General features: G+C 45.3%; 1 protein-coding gene across 1 annotated transcript in view; it reads left to right on the plus strand.

The window, feature by feature from the left end:
- The window catches only part of FBXO45 (F-box protein 45), a 54,659-nt gene that overhangs the window by 27,637 nt on the left and 4,768 nt on the right, over window positions 1-22,254 (plus strand). The window lies entirely within an intron of this gene.

Raw genomic sequence — 22,254 nt, forward strand, 5'->3', positions numbered from 1 at the left:
AGGTGTGAAGAGAATAGCTGCACACCAAACACAGTCGTTGCCCATGTCCAGGAACGGTCCGGTGACCCCTGTATGCCAGGAGAGAGCTGCTGTGATCTAAGCCATGTAAGAAATGCTGAGGGGTAAGCAACAGGCCTGCCTCGCAGTGACCTCCTATGCTAAAGCGGGCCACCGTTTAGCTTATTTGGGCCACAATTGTGAGATATGTCCAGCAGGAATGGCAACCCCGTATGCCAGTGGGGGCTGCCACATTTAGGGTGATCGCACCAGAAGAATCTGTGCCAGATTGTGAATAACACAGCAATCCTGTATGCCTAGAGGGACTACCGGTACCACTGGGGTAAAGTTCTCTGGATGTGCCCTGTACGAGAGTATTACTGCTGTGACCGGTGGGACAAACCAGCCCACTGCTCCTAACTGCAAGGACGCCGCCAAAGGCGTCGTACCCCTGCTGAAGAATTTTTGCCTCCCAACTCCCTGTTTAATGTAAGAGTGACTTACCTCATGTGGGTCGAGCTGGCACAGCTCCTAGCTTTAAATGAGCTGCCATTGATGCTTGGAGGAGAGAGCATGTTGGATAATTCTGCATGAACCTGCGTCCAGCATGTCTCCGCCGAACAGGATACGAACTCCCAGAGAGGGCCCTTGCTTCACTGCTGAACACTTCCTACTGCCTGTTTTCCGTTCTAGTTAGGCCAGAACTGAATCTATGTCAACATGGGAGGAGGGAGGAGCTCAATATTTAAAGAGGTCCTACACCCATGCTCCACCTAGAATACTGTTTGAACAACACATCAGGGTGAGTTGTTCCTCTCAAGTGGAAAAAAACGCAGTCTGGTGGAATAACACACACGATCGACCACCACAATCTCCAGGGATCCACAGGGTCAGATCTTGATGCCCTCATACACCTGATAGGGTGTCATGCTTCATCATTGGATGCTCCTCGTCAAGCCAGCGCTGCAATGCCTGGTGGGCTCTTTATCGGAGATCTTTTGATGTGTACGTTATATGAATGCACGGAGGGGACTCGTGAAAGATAGGGTGGTGATAGCGAGTTTAAAATAGTCTAAGGTTGCCACAGGAATGTTTTATGGGGTACAGGTACCTTGACTAAATACAAACAGAAGAGCTATCTTTTAGTAGCAATGTACCGTGATGGCTACCCACAAAAGAGATAAGGTGTGGTCGACATGTTCCATGCCTTAGGTTGCCAGCTGGGTCAAATGGCATTTCATCAGGACCAAAAATAGAATAATCCTACCCTATATAAATCAGTAAAACGCCCTCTGTCTAAGGGTGCCTACTTGTAAAGTTCAATACTGCACCTTAATTGATGCCGGAAGCGAATTCCACCAGGCGATGAGGAAGAAATTGCCCCTTAGGTAAGACACAAGAAGACTGAGGAGGGTAGGTCGAGGGATAATGTCACGAGTTTTTCTCCTGTCCTGCCGTTGCGCCGGGACCCTCTGTCTTACCTAAGGAGCAATTTAGGTACCCCATAAAACTTTCCTGTGGTCATTTTAAATGCACTCCTATCGCCACCCTGTCTTTCATACGAGTCCCCTCTGTGCATTCATCTAACGGCGACAACTGATCAAAAGATCTCCGAAAAAGAGCCCTCCGGCCCATCGGGCATTGCAGCATCGGCTTGACGAGGAGCGCCCAATGATGAAGCATAGACACAGAAGAGCCGGAGTATACCCGTTAACCCAGTCGAGACCCGGGTTAAGTAAGCATACAAAAAACAATGTCTCAACCGGTAATTATTTTGCAAGGCAATTTAAACACCGAGAATTAATCAAAAGGAGAGTTAGAAAAAGGGAGACCCAAAAGAATTCGTAGGAAGACAAGAGGTTATTATTTACAGGTAGTTATAACAGTACTACAATACATTGAATTGTATAAGTAACAATAAGTGGGTTCGTGCACTGAACGTGCTTGTGACAGTGAACGGCGCAGTGACACAATAAGGTGAGAGAACAGAGTGAGCGGCGCAAAAATAACAATTTGTGGTCAATATCAAAAAGCAAGTATATACAAGGTAAGTATTCAGTTCTAAATTATTTAAATTGACCACATTGGAGCCAAAGGTAATGCTGGGTGGTCGACTGCGTTTCTACCTGTCTTGAGTTGAGGTCGTCATCAGGACCAGGTTACTTAATTTGTAATAGTGCTGTATAAGTAAAGAAAAAGTGGAGTACGGATGACCAAAGGGTCCAGTAGTAAAAGAAACAGGTGGTCTGGGGAGGGAAAACTACCTGAATGGTAGGTGAAGGTGTCCCAAACCAAGGGCGGAGGGGAGAAGGGTGTCTAAGTGATACCTGGGAGGGGGAAACTGGTTAATTACTGGAGTGGACCAAGGAATAAGGAAGGTAAATTATTGACGGCAGAAAGCCCATATCCATGCCTGCTGGAGAATTAACAGGTAAGGCAACATAGGAGTTATGACTATCCCTTTGAAGTGCATACGATAATGCAGGTGGGCACGTGAAATTGATTAAGCGCAGATGAGCATGTGGAGGAACATCGGCTGCGGGAGAAAAAAGGGTTGGGGGCCTTGTTTAATAAAGGAAATTGTCTGACGGTGGATCCTGTCAAGCCAAATGCGGGAAGAGTTGGCACGTGCCTGGTGGAGAACAAATGAGGAGTAAATGGCAGGAACGATCCTCATAAAAGAAAACAATAATATTGATTGTTATGGCGCTACTCTTGATAATATGGAAGCACCATCATTGTTCTACGGCTCATGAGACAAGACTGTTTTACATCAATAAAAAATTAAATTAAAACATTAGAAATCCCATATTTCAGGAATTGAGAAGCTAGCCTGCCAATTTAAGGGCTGTGGTTAAATACTTAACTTTGCCATGAGGCTCGCTGTATATTTAACGGACTGCTTACAATGTGACTTGTTCTGGGTCATCCCCCCCCAATCTAATTATTTTTGCTTCCGCTCTTCTAAACCATTTGTGTTTTCCCAACTGAAGGGCAAATTCCTTGTTGATGCATCTTTCACCTGCAGACTTCTGATTGGACTATTTAATTGTTGTTGCTTTAAAAAACCTGCGGCCAGCACATGAGTGTCTTTAGGGAATAAACACTACAAACATCCAAGGGAATAAACACTACAAATTTCCAAGGAGATCTATTGATTTATGCTCCAGTGCTTGCAGGTTTTCTGTGTTTTTTCCAAACATGTCCACCTACTCAAGAAAGGGTTCTCATGCTGTTTATGTTCTGGTGAACATTCCTATGAGAATAGGCCCAAGATACCTTCACAGCCTAACATCAGGTATTATCTTGAGGTGTTCATTAAGATAATCCAAAATTCCCAATTTATGGTCTGATTACCAATTGAAAACCCATTCCTTACCATAATCTCTCATAAAGTGTGAAATCTGCAAGTTTGAGATAACGGGCTTGATCCACAAACAAGCTGGAATGGCCTCCCTAATGAATAATGGCCAGATTAGGGTTTTTACAATTCTCGGCCATGATGCATATAGGAGATTGTACCTGCTCATAGTTTGGATGACAATTCATCAGGCATCAGAAGTGGTCTGTTTTCTTTGTATTTGCACTTGTACTTGTGTGTTTTGCAGAGATGGATTGTATTGGATGATGGCCATCTTGATCTGGATATCGATCTGCGTGTAGCATTGGGTTACCATTGTTCATTGCTCTGCTTGAGGTGGCGGTTATGTTGTAAGGGATCTTTGCCTATTGTCTGGCTTTGTTTCATGTGTATGTGGATGTGTATGTGGGTATGAAAAGGTGAATTTCTTCTGGGTGGTTTAGATCTATATTGTTGTGAGAATATAGGTGTGTTGAGGACATAGCTGTGTTGCTGTGTCTGAGGTGCAATATTCATTGGAGGTAAGCGTTAATTTGATATGGATGTGCTGCTCGGGTTGTACAAACATTGCAAGCTGTATGACTTGGAGCCTAGATGTGTGTATGATGGTGCAAGGGGCTGTGCCAAATATGAACTGTTATAGTAGTGTCACATGTGGGTTCAGGAAATGCTTGTTTACTGAATTCAAAGTTTGTTTGCACCATTGTGAAATTAGTGTATATCTTGGGTTTTAATGTTATCCTGTGGTACAACAGTATCTAGAAAAGAGATGGTGATGCGTCTGCAGTGTAGTTCCTATATCCCTGATAGGCTCTGCGCATTGGAATAATATACACTATAGATTTGACATAGGACTGAGGTCCGTATGTCTCTATAGAGTACATTTAACTTAATTACTTGTGTGTGCCAGCTAACTCAGAGGTTACTAGAAACTTCTCGAATGAACAAGAAGGGATTCGTTTCTGACAACTGCATAAACATGACAACTTTGTTTCCCTTAGAATTGGAACAATCTGAGAATCGTGGAAACAATATATAACCGTTTCACTAAGTCAATCATGCATGCTTTGTTTCTACAGAATTGCACAGAAATCTAGAGACTGGCGTTTCAATAAAAAGGGTTTATTAAACAGTCTTATTTCTCATGAAAGAGATATGAACTGCTTCAATCATAAGACAGAATGCGAAGTATAATACGTACAGCGTTAGCAGTAAGATAAAATCATACTGTAATAGCATGGTCTGTAGCTACGACCTATATAAAAATACTTACATAATAACACAGGCTAAAATACTCAACCGGTGCTTCTAAAATAATCCTACCCCAGTGTACCTAACCTAAGGGTAGTACGAGGGAAGAAGTAGGTGCTGTTTAGCTGTAGTCTAGTTTAATTTAGTTTTGCCAACAGTTGCCAAAAGTTTCTCTAGGTTCTAGTCTGCTCCATACCTTCCAATGAGAGAGGTTGGTATCTCCTTCCTGGACTCGGTCTCCAACACCCCGCAAGGGGAGTCAGAAACACTGGAGCTGGATTCTCTGCGAGGAGGATGACAGCATATGGTCAGTGCATCAGTTGGGGACTCTGCTTCTTTCCGAACTTGCTGTGGCGAGCCGCGTCGTGCAAGTCGGTAGCCGAACCGCACCGTGGTTTGCCATGGCAAGTGAAGGTATATTTATACCTTGAAGCTGTTTAGGAATGCCAGTATTGACGTACACGTCGGGCATTAGAAAGTCATGAATGAACCCCTAAGGAATAGATGTTCTTGCACAATAAATGAGTTCTTGGAGAAATCAATATCCGAGCAAGAGTAAGTCCTAAGGGCTTAAGAGTCTGGTTTTCCAAGAACTCGTCGCAACGAAGATGAACAGATGTAGTTGACCATGCCTTTATTTGGTTAGCATGAGTAATGCCTAAATAAGGGCTGGATTTCTATGCCTAAATAAGGGCAACGTGAATTGTACCTATATAAGGGCATATATCGGGAGATCAGTCAGTCAGTATTTACTTTATTCGGTTTCATTTGGAAAAAAACATAAAAGTATAAACCTCTTTTTAGAAAAATACATTATGACAAGAAATACATGAATTATTTGTTAAGATGATCACAGTAAGTTAATTACATATTAAAAATAACATTCTAAATTTTCAAATTAAAAACATGCTACAAAGATTTAAAATGCATCAGGACTTAAGTTATAGATTAGTTCTGTGTCGAATGCAAAATATTAAGAACCTGCCTATATTTATAGCTAAAAGGTCAGATTCCAAAAGTTGTAGGACCATGAAAGCGGGGCGACATTGGCGTAGGCCCAAACATTTTAGAATTGGCATGAGCCATTGCTTTCTGGGTACAATGTAAAATTTACAGAAAAAGTTAAATGTAAAAGCGATTGAGGGGATATTCCGTCACAGGGACACCAGCACAGCACCTTTAACCAGTCATCAACAGTTGGAAAGGTGACAAATCGGTGGAAGATGTTAAGTCTGAAACGGGTCAGTACAAATCTATCATAACTGGATAAGTTCCAAGTTAAGTATGGCTGAATCGTCAAAGATGTTTGAACTAACAATGAGTGCTGGACAGACGATTTATTTACTTCAGCCAGCAAAGGAAGGCCTGCTAAATGCATTAGACATTGTTTTTTTTTTTAACAACTTCCTAGAAGTCTGTGCCATTTCACGGGGGTTGTGGTAATAATTCTCCAGGCCAAGATCGTAGAGAAACTTCCTAACATATTCCAGCCACTGAATTCTTTTTGCATTTTCAAGTATCAGGCAGTCTGTTACAACCGATTGAGTGAACGCTAACTTATTTGACGTCCAAAGACGGTGCCATAGAAGAATTGGCTGGATCTTTATAATATCGGAAATGTTGGACACGCCTAATTCTAAATGGCAACTGAATGTGGACGTACTTTGTGGAACTGCGAGTAAAAATCTTAGAAAGCTATTTTCCACTTTTTGTATGGAATCTACCTGTACATATCCCCACAACCCCGCCCCATAAATGGCTGTACTAACACATTTAGCCTGGTAAATACGTAACATCTCTTCCGGGGGTCGTATTCCTAATCTCTGGGTAAAAGCTACTAGGGCCATTGTGAATTTTAAGAACAGCAATTTTCTAGTCTCTATAGCTCTTCTCCAAGGTCCTTTTTCATCTATTACAACTCCTAGATAGGGGTAAGTGGTAGTATGGGCTTCCCTAGAGTTGTTTATATAGATGTAATTCCCTTTTCTTAATTTACGACCGGAGGTTATGATTTTTTTAATGTTAATTTTTAAGTCTAGGTTCGACATAAATACATTATATCGAGTAAGTGAGCGTGGGAGTTCAAGGGCAGTACGAGCAATGATCACTGCATTGGCCGCATAGAGGAGACCGGGGATCGGACGTTTCTGGACTAAGGGGTAGGTCCTGGCACCCTTCCAACATGGTCGAGTTCGAGGCCATTTGTATAGAGAGTGAAAAGAAAGTGGGCCAGGACACAGCCCTGTCTTACTCCCCGCTCAACCCTAAAAGATGCGGATAATTGTCCCCCGAGACCAAATCTCACCTTGGCGGTTGCATTGGAATAGAGTTCACACAGGTAGTCAACCAACAGAGGCTCAACACCCATTACTGTTAGGATATCCCAGAGTTTTGTGTGACCAACGCAGTCGAACGCTGCAGTAAGATCTTCGTAGGCCATGTGTAATCTTCCCCCCTTGGCGTCCACGTATTTACTCCTGAGTAACGTCAGGTTAAGGACCTGCTCGATGGTACCAAGGCCTTCCCTGAACCCGTACTGGAGGTCAGATATGATGTTATTATCTTACGTCCAGTACTGAAGGCGTTCTAACAGAATTCGGCCCACCACTTTTCCCAACGAGTCCAGTAGTGAGATAGGGCGATAGCACGATGGACTATTGCGATCGCCCTTTTTAAAAACCGGAACCAAAAGGCCGACTTTACCCGTCGCTTCTAGTACCCTGAGCAATATAGGGGCCCATAGATCCATTTTGAATTTAAAAAAATCAAAAGGTACCCCATCGGGGCCTGGGGCCTTTCCTCCTTTGCTGGCATTTAGGGCATGCTCAATCTCGGCCAGGGTGAAGTCTAGGGCCAGTGGGGTGGAAGATGACCTTAAACTATTGGTGGGATTCCCTTGGTTACACTGGGTTTGGGTTATATCCTCTGTTAGTCCAAAAATCTGCGTAAAATGAGCTATCCAATCCGATTCGGCGATTGCGACTTCTATATTACTGGTCTCCCTTGGACCAGAGAGAAATGGGGTATTTATAACTTCCCAAAAAGCTAAACTATCGTTAGTTGCACAGTGGTTATGTAAGGCTATCCATAATTCCTCTTTCAGTTCCAACTTTCTTTGTCTTAAAGCCATGTTGTATATTTTCCTAAGTTGGGTTACCTCAATCCTATCTCTATTGATTTTTTTGAGAGCGATTTTTATATCGGGAAATCTATATACGGTATCTAAATAGACACACAACACGTCTGGGTGACTGTCAAAGCATTCTCCTATGTGATGCAGTCTGTGGTTCCTCAAGGGATCAACGAGATAAGTGAATTTAAAGGGATGTATGAGAGTCTTTAGTAGAAGACCAGGTGAAGGAACTTGTTGACTTAGAAGGGAGGTAAGACTGCCGTCCTAATTACATCTCTGTACAGCGCTATGAGTTCCTGTATGCGTATGCCCCACTGTGCATTATCAGCCCTCCAGCCTGCTGTGACAGTTACCAATTCCCACATACATCAAGGGTTTTTGCATTCGAAAATGGTGCGAATCGCAAAATTCGGCCGTTTGCGAATGCAAATCCCGTTTTTGGGGCGCATGAAGCTTTTTTCTATTTTCGCAATTTAAGAAATCGCAAATTTTTTGCGATTTCTCAAATTGCGATTGCATTTAAGAAATCGCATTTTTGCGATTTCTAAAATGCAATGCATGATTTGTAAAAAAAAATTGCGAATTCACAAATTAGAAAGTGGTAAATTACCATGAAGTTCACCTTCATGGTAATTTTAGAAAACTTTCAAAAATGCGCTAAAGTGCACTTTTGAAAGTTTCATTTTAAACACACACATGCCCTTTGGGCATGTGTGTGTGAAAAAAAGCACTTTCAGGTACATTTCAGGGGTGCAGGGGGGGTCCTTTGGACCCCCCCTGCACCCTTGAAATTGCATTCTCATTTTGCAATTCCTTAATTGCGAATCGCAAAATGAGAATGCCTTCTAATTGATTCCTATGGGCCTCTAGGCCCATAGTAATCAATGTAAAGGGATTCCTTATTTGCGATTCGCAAAATTGGGAATCGCAAATAAGGAAAGTTAAGTAATCGCAAATAAAAATGCAAATTTTTAATGCATAGGTATTTGCGATTTCTAAATTGCGATTCCTTAATTTTCGCAATTTAGGAATCGCAAATACCAACAATGATTCATGTGGCCGTATGTGCACAAGAGATATGCATATGGTGAACTGTCGGTCATCAAAGAGGAGGATGGTAAAAAGCATCTCAATCCTTAACAAGGTAAGATGTAAATAGCAATAGACCAGTGCATGGGAAAGACCGCACCCCAAGCAGCATATTCCCACTCTACCCCTCTTAGACAGATCCATGCAGGAGAAGAAAATTCTTCTCTGTCAAAGTGTCTGTGCCTTTTACATTTTCCTTCCTTCACTCTTCCCCAGCAGCAAACAACATGTGAAGAGTGATGCGATCCAAACTGGAACAACACTAATCCAATCCAGTTAGCCCCTTGAGAATCCATCTGCATCCAGGATCTGCACCATTCTTACCCCATCCACCATAGATGATCAAGATAATACACAGCAAAGATCATCATGCAAAACTTGCTCTGACCTGCACCAAAGTCCCCCAGTTACCTTGACATTGGCCCTCAGACCCCCACCATGCTTGCGAGCTGTATGATTTTATTTGTAAAAAAAAAATTTTTGTAAATGATGTAGGTAAAATTGTCTTGTGACAGTCCTCAAATTCTGCATCTGAATCGACAGCACAAGTTCAGCCCACGCTCTGTCACCAAGAAACCAGGCAACCCCATAGAATTGATTCAATGGATATAAAACCTTCCTGACTCGAATAACCGACAGCAACACACCCAGCAGAACCACTAATATTGCAACCAAACCAGCCAGCCAGCCACTCATTGGCTATTGACTGGCTTCAGAATTCATCAGACCACATATTTGTGATCTTTGAGCGGGAAATGATGCTGGCCAATCAGCTTCAAAGGTCACCATCGTGCATCATCCATTACTTGTCAGCATGAAGTGCAGCCTCCATCCGGTATCGGGACCATGGTAGCACTGGGATATTTTTTAGGCATGCGCCTGTCTGAGAGATAGTCAGGTGACAACGTGGGGTAAACAAATCCTCTGTTTAGCATTTGCTCTAGAAGCTTTCTCAGAGTGATAGAAAATGTGACCACGAACTTCTATTAAACCTTTTTGTCTAGGAATAAGCTCACCAATGCTTCCCTTTCCTATTCCATTTGCAGTGGGATATACCCACCAGTTGTGTAGTAAAGGGCCACTACAGAAAAATAAAATGAAGTTACCTTTATGGTGACTCCCTTTACTCCTTTTCTGTAGGCAGGTTCCCATTATTAATTCCCTTCTGCTGATGCTTCGGCCGTCAGATACCTATTATTATGAGGACTGGCCATTGACCGTAATGAAATGTGTATTTACTATTCTAACTCCACACGCGCTTTGATAGTGGGGTAGGTTATAAAGTGTACCGAGGCATATATAACTGCAGTTTTAGTTTTTTGATACACTCCTTCGCAAGTTGTTAAACACACTACTGGGACGGTCCTCCTAATGCACCAGTCCTCGCAAAGATTGTGTTTGTCTGCTTCTGTTGGAGTCTAGTCACGCTATGAGTTCTGATCCAGTCCTCACAGCGTGAGTTAGACGCACACTCTCACACCATAACATATCTCTTATTATGAGGACTGGCCATTGACCATAATGAAGTGTGTAATTCCTATTCTACCTCAATCTGCGTTTTGATTGTAGGGTAGGTTATAAAGCGAGCCGAGGCAAATATAACAGTTCTCTCTCTCTCTCTCTCTCTCTCTCTCTCTCTCTCTCTCTCTCTCTCTCTCTCTCTCTCTCTCTCTCTCTCTCTCTCTCTCTCTCTCTCTCTCTCTCTCTCTCTCTCTCTCTCTCTCTCTCTCTCTCTCTCTCTCTCTCTCTCTCTCTCTCTCTCTCTCTCTCTCTCTCTCTCTCTCTCTCTCTCTCTCTCTCTCTCTCTCTCTCTCTCTCTCTCTCTCTCTCTCTCTCTCTCTCTCTCTCTCTCTCTCTCTCTCTCTCTTATATTTTTCATGATGGTTTTATGTATGATATTTTAATATATTTATCGTATGTATTTATTTGGGGAATTGTTCTTAACTTTATTTTTTTAAAACAGTATATTTATTGCTGCTTGTTTGAAAAATTAGTATATGAACTTTGACGCATGTATAGTATTTGGCTACCTTGGCTACCTCGATGACGTGTATTGTCCACTGTGCACTGCCACTTTAAATTTTGAATCATCACTCCGAAGCGCTGTCATGTGATCAAGGGTCGTGGAAGACCCGAAACGCGTCATGGCTATGGTGCGGGGGCGCTCTTGCACTAAATAAAATTTGCACCAGAAATTTCCTGGGTCCGCTGTCGTCCTTCTTCATGCTACAAGGCTGACTTCCTGAGTAATATATATATATATATATTTATATTACCTACTGGCGGTCGCCAGTAGGTATATATAGTTAGGATTTTTTCTCTATGGGATTTTTGAAAATTCTATGTCTAATAACTTTGGCGTTTGTGGACGGAATTGGCTGAAATTTTCAGGAAAATGGAACATTTTGTTTCTGAGCAGCCCTGAAAATTTGGGGGGGGGGTTCTTCAAGGGGGGGCCGAGAAAAAAGGGGGGTCCCAAAACGCGTTTTTCCCCATGTTAATTTCCATAGGGCGGTTGGCCTCACTTTTAGCCCGAACGGCTGAATGGATTTGCACGAAACTTGGCAAAATTGTAGGGACTGGTAGCCCGAAGTGCCTTTGCTAGGTCGCAATATATGTGCTCCAGTGGATTTTGAGAAATTAACGTTCAAAAAAATATATATATCTGTGACAGCGTCCCGGGTAGCGCTCCGTTTCGCGTACTTTTCGCGTTACGGAGGTTTGCGAAGCGAAGCTGATTGGAATGTTTACAGACACCGGAGAGCCAAACAGTCCGTAGCGGCCGCCATCTTGTCTCTCGGTAGGATCGAGAGACAAGAGGAGGCCAAAGCGAAGGGGCAAATGACCATAAGGGGGCATAGTAGATCCTTCCTGACCCCCTAGGTTTGATGTGGAGGCTTTAAAAGGGCCCCGCGGGGCAAAAAAAAAAAAAATCGAACGGCTGACTGGATTTGCATGAAACTTGGCAAAATTGTAGGGACCGGTAGCCCGATGTGCCTTTGCTGGGTCTCAATATATGTGCTCCAGTGGATTTTGAGAAATTAACGTTCAAAAAAATATATATATCTGTGACAGCGTCCCGGGTAGCGCTCCGTTTCGCGTACTTTTCGCGTTACGGAGCTTTGCGAAGCTGATTGGCTCTCCGGTGTCTGTAAACATTCCAAACAGTACGGAGCGGCCGCCATCTTGTCTCTCGGTAGGATCGAGAGACAAGAGGAGGCCAAAGCGAAGGGGCAAATGATCATAAGGGGGCATAGTAGATCCTCCCTGACCCCCTAGGTTTGATGTGGAGGCTTTAAAAGGGCTCCGCGGGGCAAAAAAAAATAAAAAAAAATTGTTTTTTTTTTCGTGGGGTGCGCCCGGTTCGCGTAACGGGAAGCGGACTGGGGAGCGTACTACAAGGAAACAAGAATGATTGACTTTTAACTTATTGTATGTTTTATAGACTTTTTTTTTTTCTTTTTTTTCTGCTGAGTGACGTCTTGGCCTATCTCCACGGGATGCAGTCCCTACCATCTCGGCGTTTAAGCCGAGGGGGACTGGTAGTGTGGTAGAGATAACGTCTGTTAACGTTCGATTCGAAGGAAATCAGGAAGTGTTGATAAACATTGTCTGCGCCATCTTGCCTTTTTTCAAATGCCACACTTTTGTCGTGCATGGCAGCCATTTTAGATGCCTTGACCAGACCCACTCTCTGCACGCTGTCGATCCTTAGCATGGCTCCCCACCCTCGCAAGCATCTCCCCCAGGCACTGGTCACCCCCGCTCTCTGTCTTATGCATGGGCAATAAACCTCCCCCCATCTGCGCTGCTCTTCCCTGAGAATCACACCCTGTGCCCGCCCGACACCTCCCTTTCGCCCTATTCACTACCGCACCCTCTGACACTCCTCTTCCTCTGTGTCCGATTGTCCAGGCCGGTCCCAGGCTATCACCTAGCCCTGCAGATGTAGTTTATGGCCCCAGCTGTAAAGAATCACCCCTCTTCAAAGGAGTTACAGTAGATCAAGGCCCCCACCCGATGAGATCCGTCACACCACACGCGTTCCTACTATCTGAAAACCATCCTGTATTGTGATTGGGGAGGGGACCGAGCCTGAAGCGGAAGATTCGAGGGATGCCTCTTTGTACATCAAAGTTTTTACAATTATGTGTCACATTAAAAATATATAGCACTCCAACAAAGTAGTAGGATTATAAAACTTTAATAACTTATAAATATATACAACGCAACAAAAACAGTAAAAACATTTAAACATTTTTAGGAAAAAAGAAGCAACAATGGTCAGTAGCTGTGTTTTGTGCGAATAGTCCCAAGGCAGCACAACGTGCTGAGTTCTGGACGGCACCCAGGTGATGTTGCCTGGGTGCCGCACTGGTTTTGGGTATCCTACAATGCAGCTCCGAAAAACGGCGTGGGGCGTCCCGGGGGGTGGCCTCGTCAGTAGCGGTCTGTTGTGCGAATAGTCCCAAGGCAGCAGAACGCGCTGAGATGTGGATGGCACCCAGGTGATGTCCAGTAAGTTGCCGCACTGGTTTTGGTATCCTACAATGCTGCTCCGAATAACGGCGTGGGGCGTCCCGGGGGGTGGCTCGTCAGTAGCGGTCTGTTGTGCGAATAGTCCCAAGGCAGCAGAACGCGCTGAGATGTGGATGGCACCCAGGTGATGTCAAGTAAGTTGCCGCACTGGTTTTGGTATCCCACAATGCTGCTCCGAATAACGGCGTGGGGCGCCCCGGGGGGGGGGGGGGTGAGGCGGCGTGAACGGGCCTCCCCAGGTGGAGGCTCGTCTGCTGTAGTGGGGCGCCCCTTTACCGTTTCAGTTGCCATTCCGCCCGCTTTTGGTACACTGTGCCAAAATCCGCCATTCAGCTGAGTTGCGCCCACTCTTGCGGTGCAGCGATAGGCGGCTGCCACAGGACTCTCAAAATGGCGGGAGGCTCTTTCCTTTTTGGGCCTGGTCCACTGAAATGGCCCTGGGACACCTTGGAAATCGGACGCTTGTCTGCTAGGTCTTGGACCCCATTCTCGAAAGCGTCCCCTCAGCCTTGAAGATTCTACAAAAGTCTTGGGGGCCCCCGACTCCTGCAGGCTTCCGGTGGGGAGCGGCTGCCATGATTGCTTGCGGAATGACCACGACGGAGCCACGAGATGGTGGTGCTTTCATGCTGACGCCAGCTTCAGTCTGAAACATCCAGAAACAAGGTGGGGCTTTCATCGTTTGGGAAAAAAAAAAAGTTTTCATCCAATGAAAAGTGTTATTTTTAGGTCATATGATCAAGCCTTCCATCATTAGGAAACCAAAAGTAAAATGAACCAATGAAAAGTTTTATAAACAAGTCACATGACCTGTTATGCGGCATAGGGTATAAAAAGCGTAGAAAATCCGTTGGCACGTGAGGCGGCGTCAGTAGCGGACCGATGTGCGAATAGGCCGAAGGCAGCACAACGCGCCAAGATCCGGATGGCACCGAGGTGGGGTCCAGCAAGTTGCCGCACTGGTGTGGCCATCCTACAATGCTGCGCCGAAAGTCGGCGTGGGGTGCCCCGTTGGCCTGTGAGGCGGCGTCAGTCAGTGGGGGCTGTTTGAGGATCTGACTGCATTGGAAAGCAATGTGATGCTGTGCGTCGCCCCCAAGATCAAGGTTCCTCGGCTGCAGTGGGGCGCCCCTTGGTGTTTCACTCGCTATGCAGCTGAGTTGCGTGCGCACTTGCGGCGAATAGGCCGAAGGCAGCACAACAATATTTTCGGAATGGAAGACACCACAAGGCGCTGAGATTCGGTTGGCACCGAGGTGGTGTCTAGCAAGTTGCCGCACTGGTGTGGCCATCCTACAATGCTGCTCCGAATAACGGCGTGGGGTGCCCGAAGGGGGAGGGGGAGGCGGCGTGAACGGGCCTCCCCAGGTGGAGGCTCGTCTGCTGTAGTGGGGCGCCCCTTTACCGTTTCAGTTGCCATTCAGCTGAGTTTCGGCCGCTCTTGATGCTACAGCGACAGGCGGCTGCAACAGGACTCTCAAAATGGCGGCCTGTTCTTTGGATTTGGGCCTGGTCCACTAAAATGGCCCTGGGACACCTTAGAACTCGGACGCTCGAATTTTTTTTCCTTTCCTCTACATGCAAAAAAGGTTAACGCCCGGTACGTTACCTGCCTCATCTGCCACGATGTACTCTCCAGAGGAACCGAAAAAAAATATAGTTATGGTAATTATACCATGCATCGTCATATGGAGAGGTGGCACCGATTAATTATAGTGCTGCACAAAAGAGATTTGGAGGAGAACCCCCGATCTGCCAGTACATTCACCAAAGAAGTGGCACTGACCGCATCAGAGGCAAGGGAAACGGTCCCAAATATTTAGAAGAACTTTGGAAAGATTAAAATGACATGTTTAGATTGTGGCAAATTAATTTCATGTGGACAGATGAGTGTTACTCTAATAAATACAGCATATGAACATCATCATAGTCGATGGTTGGTGGAGACATTTTGACTATATCCTGGACCTGCCCGTCCTCGCCCAAAATGGCGCCGGAATAAATGGGACTCGTAACTCCTTGTTGTGTACTGGTTGCACAACCTTGATATCACGAGATACGTATGCAGTTTTGAAGCACATGGCGGGCGGGGACGAGAATTGATTGAATATTTCGACATCCCTATTGATATTAAGTTCTGATGTGTTATTGATTACTGTACTATTGAAAGTTCGAATTAACGTCACCCATGGTACTTGCCCGCAAATGTATATCTAGATAATTTTATTGTAACTGGCCCTGTCGTATTTTAATTATAAAATGTACGTCCACCGATTCCGCAACTGTTAGACACCTTAGTTCTTGCAACCTAATGGCCCGCCCGTTACGTTCCTCTACAGTGTAAATGTCTCCTCATCATATACGATTACAGTTTGCTCCGTGGCCGGCCCACGTGGTTATAGGCCCGTATTTGTATACTGACATTTTCACAATAAAGGTTTTTAAAAGAAAACATGGTAGTAGTATTTACATTGGTAAAGTTTTTAATAATAGTCACTGTTTTAGAATCAGTAAAAGGCAAGTGAAATAAAGCAGTCCAATTACATGAAGGGTAAAAGGTATAATACGCAGGAACGCAGTAAAGATAAATGGTCAAGGGCTGTTGTGTTTTCTACTCCTGCAACATAAAGTGATCGATAAGAATCTGATATTCAGGCGTATCGGCGACTAAGACAGCAGGCCGAGCCTCTTTTGCTCAACGGCTCCGTCATGGGACGAAGAAACGCCCTTTTTCTCGAAAAAGGAATATATTTTACTTGCAGAACAGTTGTAAATTTTCCGGGAAAGTACATTAGCCTGGAACATTATAACATATGTTTAAGAAAAAATAATGTTCGAAAGTAATAAAAAGCGTAATTTTTAGGTCATATGACCAAGCCTTTCATCATTAGAATAAGAAAAGTAAAATGAACCAATGAAAAGTTTTATTAACAAGTCACATGACCTGTTATGCTTACGTTACGCGCTGCGCGCCGCGTCCCGGATCGCTTCCGGGAAGCTGCGCTTCGCGCACCGGAGCACTTCCGGATGCGCTAACGCGGCGCGTCATACGACGCATTACGCGACAACGCAGGTCCAGAATATAGTCAAAATGTCTCCACCAACCAGCGGTCGGAACACAACCCCTTTCAGCAGGCTAAATAGTTCTGTTAAATGACAACAGAAGGGACAGGCAACAAGAACCATCAGTCAAAGAGGGGAGGGCAAGTTCTTCTCTACCGGGTCACGTTGGGGCGCTACCGGAACTGATCGAATTGGTAGTCTACAGTGTTTCTGGATGTTTCAGACTGAAGCTGGCGTCAGCATGAGAGCACCACCATCTCGTAGCTCCGTCGTGGCCATTCCACGAGCAATCATGGCAGCCGCTCCCCACCAGAAGCCTGCGGGAGTCGGGGGCCCCCAAGACTTTTGTAGAATCTTCAAGGCTGAGGGGACGCTTTCGAGAATGGAGCCCAAGCCCTAGCAGACAAGCGTCCGAGTTCCAAGGTGTCGCAGGGCCATTTTAGTGGACCACGCCCAAATCTGAAGAGCCGGCCGCCATTTTGAGAGTCCTGTGGCAGCCGCCTATCGCTGCACCGCAAGAGTGGGAGCAACTCAACTACATGGTGAGCGAGACGCTGTAGTCGAAAGAGCGGGCAGTAAACAGCTGAATAGCGGAAGAGGCACAGTGTAGCAAAAGCGGGCGGAATGTCAACTGAAACGGTAAAGGGGCGCCCCACTACAGCGTGTCTTTAGGTGAAACGGATTGTGGGACAAGGTCAAGAATGGAAGAGTCGGAGGAGCCAAGCTCGCGACCGTGATGGCCGCGTTGTAGCTCGGCTCCGTCAACCTTCCTGCTTGAACTATCTATCCTGCGCCTTATCCTGCCCCGAGAAGTCTTATTTGATGGAATATGGACTTACGACGTTTTGCTGGCACTTACCGTCTGCTCCGGATGATCCTAGGTGCCGCGGATCTTGATCTGTGCCCTTGTTCGCTTCGGAGCCTCCGGGGCGGGCGGGCCTGGGACTCGTCTGCGGCGCCCGGGCGGGGCGGAGCGCCGGGGCCAACCCCTTGGTGGAGGAGTGGGGTCGGCCGGAGCGGCCACTGTGCGGTTGGACCGGTGGCGACTGACCGGGCCTGGTCTGGCTGTCCGGGGACCTGGTGGTGGAGCGCTGCCTTCCGCGGACGGGGGTTGACCGCATGGGCGACTCGTCTCCCCTTTGTTCTCCTGTCCGGCCATCTTGAAACCCTCCGCCCGGTCTTGGCGGGCGGCGCCTGTGTGTCGGTGGCGCCGGCTGCCCCAATATTCTGGTGGCCCGCCTTTCTGCCCTGGAGGTTCCATTGCTTGTCGCCGGCTGGATTTCATCGAGCCCCGCCGGTGGCCGGATTGGGGTCGGAGATTGCCGAGGCCTCGCCGGGCTAAAAAGATGGCGGCCTGCGCCCTGTATCTACGCCCAGTTGGAGATGGCGACATCGGCTGGCCGCACGGCACGTTTGCTGAATACCGTAAAGGTGAGCCTACAGTTGGCGACGTCTTCGCCGCCTTGTGTTCCTGGCGTGCTTCCATGACTGTACCTGTCGCTGGGCCGGATGGTGGTCTTGGTACCGGGCTCATTGGGCCGTCCCCTGCGTGTGCGGTTCCACCGCTTCAGTGTGCTGCGGGGTCCTTCCTGGAAATTGAAGACACCGGGGCCACCGCTTGTTTGGACGTACAGATGCCTACTGCCTTGTATCGTCAGTTCTTCCCTGTGGTGGATGTACTGGAGGGCCTCCAGCCGAGATCCATCCGGGTCTGTCTAGCCGGGTCTCCCGGTGTTTTTTTGCCTCGCCCTGCCGAACGGAGATCCTGTAACTGTCTCACCGGGGTGACTTTTTCCCCTTGGTCGGCGGAGCTATGCTTGAGTTGCTTGCTGCTGTTGCTGTCCTTTCTTGCTCATCCGGTCCGAAGCCGTTATGACTTGTGTGGTGTATTGACGATTGGAATCCCTGCTTTTCACCTCTGGCCCCTCATGTTCTGGTTCTTTGTGCACTCTGTGCCTATGGCACTGGACAGACGAGGACAGGGGTGAGTTACACTTGTACCGCCGGACTATTACTTCGTGGCATGGCCGATGACCACCTTGCAGCTGTACGTGTATGATCGATTCCTCTTCATATTCCTGGTGCCTGTTTTTTTAAATGACTTCATCTTCTCGTGGGATCTAAAATGTGTTCGAACGGGGGGTTGGGAGCTGATAGTTTTGATTATGTGTCTCCTCTCCCACTAGAGATTTTTTTTTTTTTTTCTCCCCTTCCTCTCTTTTTGCCTATGTGGTTTCTTCCTTACTTTTTGACTCTTCTATATTTCGGGTTTCCTGTTAGGGCGACAGGCACGCTGCTGGGGGGGTAGGCCGTAGCCTTCTGCAGGGGTGCAGGGTGGGGTGGGTGGGGGGGGTCTGTCTTTTTGTTTTTTTTCTTTGTTCTTGGTTCTATGGCTCTTATGTATCCTATTTTCTGGACGCTGCGTCTACATGTAGGCCTCTTGGGGTGTTTTTGCCAGCGTGGGCCTCATGACCTCCCTGCCACCGATGTTCATTGTGCATCCACTACTCCTATTTCCTTCGGTTCCATTGGCTGGCCTTTTCTTTTGTATGCTTTGCTTGCCAAGGGGCGCATGATGTGGTGCCGCGTTCTCTTTTCCCTGTTTTTTTCTACCCCTTTTTTTGACGTCCTTTTCCCCTTTTTTTTCCCTTCTTTCTCCCTTTCTTTGGGTTGATGTAGCGGATGGCTCTTTGTATTGCAATCCTGACTTCCTTTTTATGTATTGCTGCGTATTTTCGTAGTAACGGGTGGGCGTTGGGCAGTGGTTGGACTTGCTTGCAGATGTGGGACTTACGTTTTGCTCTTGCTATAATATAGCTGTTCTTTTTTAAATTCGCTGTGTATTGTTTTACTGCTTGCTGACAGCCTGCCACGGACTTTTGGCCCCTAATAACTGCACTATTCCTGCTATTCACCCTATTGTATTATAAAATTAACCTTCACTTTTCCTACTCATGGTGACTTCCTTGTGGCTTTCTGCCTCGCCTTATTGCATCTGTTATATCGGAGACCCGCTGGAGCTTCTTTCCTGGCCTACGTGCTAATACAGTGTGGTGGCCGGCCCGATGGGTTGTAGGCCCGTATTTGTAAGCTACATCTGCACAATAAAGGTTTTAAAAAAAAAAAAAAAAAAAATGGAAGAGTCACCAAAAGGCAAAAAGTTCCGCTTGACCCCGGGAGCCGGCCACCTATGTCTGGGGCGATCTCAGGCCACACCAGGGCAACACGACTTGGGGAGGGGGCCGGAGCCAAGCGCCCCCTCCGGGTCCGCGCTATCACACCGTCCCTCGGGGGCCTCCGTCAAGCGGTTCAGGGTGGCACCGCATCACATTGTTTTCAAATGCAGTCACGTCCTCAAACAGCCCCCACTTACATTGAGAATAGTGAAGCTGTAGCAAGTGCAAATAAGCTTCAGACAGTGTTACAAGCACTCCTCAAAACTTTGAACTATCAGAGTGCATGAGTTTCATGCTCGATCGATTGAGCTAGCCGGATCGGGCACCAAAAAGTATAAAATAGTTATGTAAATAGTTATTTAATAAAATGTTTTACCCTGTTACTTTGCTGGTGTGTTGTATATATTTGTATAGAGTTTATCGTTATTTTGGGCGGGGTGGGTGGCGGAGCCGAGCTGTCTTGCAGCCATCATGGTGTGGAGCTCAGTTCATCTCACTAGTTTCGTATTTCTCATGAGGGGTTGTTCCTAATGTTTCTATTTTAGCGAGGTCAAAAAGAGATCCCATTAGTGGCCTACTGATTTTGCTCGATTCCTTTTGTTTTTTTACACGATTTTTCACTATCTACAAAGACTAAACAGAGTATTGCAACTCTGTGCTTGTTTGTAAATAGAGAATGAACCAAAGAGAACCAATTCTAAAACAGTAAATGCTTGGATAACAATCAATCAAATGGAGAGAGAAGCAGGCACGACGGATTACAATGGGGGCAAAGGCCTGCGTTAACTACCCTTCACTATCTGCAAAGAGAGAGTACTCCTAATAGAAATGAGGGGGAGGGGGGGGCAGCATTCAAAGCAGATCAGTGTGCATAAACACGAAAATGTTTTTACTTACCATGTACTTGACATTCGACAGCTTCTGATATTTGCTATTAAAAAACCATTGAAATTCACTGAAAAAACCATAGGTTATAGACCATATATAGTTAGGAATTAGCATTTAAAAAACCTTATTTTACTCACACAAAACCATTGAAATTCCATATATAGTTAGTTGCACTAACTATATATCGCGCACCCGCAATTCACTGCTGATGATGTCACATATTACATCATTCATGACATGGTCAGTGACATCACTGATGACATCACTGATGACATCTCAAATGACATCACTGATGACATCTCAAATGACATCACTGATGACATCACTGATGACATCACTGATGACATCACTGATTACATCACTGATATCTCAAATGACATCACTGATGACATCACTGATGATATCATTCATGTGACAATACAATGCATCTCCTCACACTTTCATATAACCTCTGTTACACCCAGTGTTAAATACAGAGTATAATTTTTTAAACCATTGACACACCAATACTAGTTACTACATACGCACTCACTGATTCCTATGTTTACACAAACACTCACTCATTCACCCATACAATCATTCATACATACAATCACTCATCTTTACAACACTATCATATGCACTCATACACCTATACAGACACTCACACTCTGCCACTCATCCATGGAGTTACCAACACACCTAGTCAGTCCTGTAAAGAATCAATCACACTTCCATTTTCTAATCTATACAGTTAAACATAGAGCACCTTACATTTTCAAACATATACTAACACATACTTACTCTCTTATACAATCATTGATACAAGTACACATTGATCTGCACAGAGTCACACACCTCCCAGCCAGCCACACACACACACTCAGTCTCCCATACAAATACTTGGGCAATCAATCAATAACCCATATAGTTACTCATATAGCTACTGATCAACACATGCAGCAGTTTACAGAACAAAAGACATAATGATGCACAAATTAAGACAGTTTAGTCACTAACCCATGCACTCAGTGAGACACATTTAATCACTCATACATACATTCAGTCATGCACCTACTAAATCCTTCGTCCAGACACTTATACATCTACTCATTCTTCAATATGTAAGACATATTTTAACTTTACAGAAACATACAGTCACTGGATGTTGTCATCAGTGATGTCATCAGTGATGTCACTGACCATGTCATGAATGATGTAATATGTGACATCATCAGCAGTGAATTGCGGGTGCGCGATATATAGTTAGTGCAACTAACTATATATGGAATTTCAATGGTTTTGTGTGAGTAAAATAAGGTTTTTTAAATGCTAATTCCTAACTATATATGGTCTATAACCTATGGTTTTTTCAGTGAATATATATATATATATATATATATATATATATATATATATATATATATATATATATAGAGAGAGAGAGAGAGAGAGAAAGTTGGTAAATTGTTCGTTTGATGGATGTTTCAGAGTGCCACTCTACTCTTAAGTGTCTGTCCTTGAGGTAAATTTGTCTTCAGTGTATGTTTCAGTAGGAACCTATAGTACCCTAACTTCTTAGAAGTCTAAAAGCCTACCCACCTATCCATACCTCTGCTTGTACACCAAACTCTTCACCTGGTCCATGAACTGAAAAGACTGCTGTGGACCACATTTTCTCAAAAGTTGACTGTAATGTTCTTGGTTACAAATTTGCCTCTCCCTATTTTCCAGACTACAGTAGTCATGCCTTACATTGAGACCATCTTTTTAAGTGA

Source organism: Lissotriton helveticus, chromosome 11 (assembly GCF_964261635.1).
Source record: "Lissotriton helveticus chromosome 11, aLisHel1.1, whole genome shotgun sequence".
Lineage (NCBI taxonomy): Eukaryota > Metazoa > Chordata > Amphibia > Caudata > Salamandridae > Lissotriton > Lissotriton helveticus.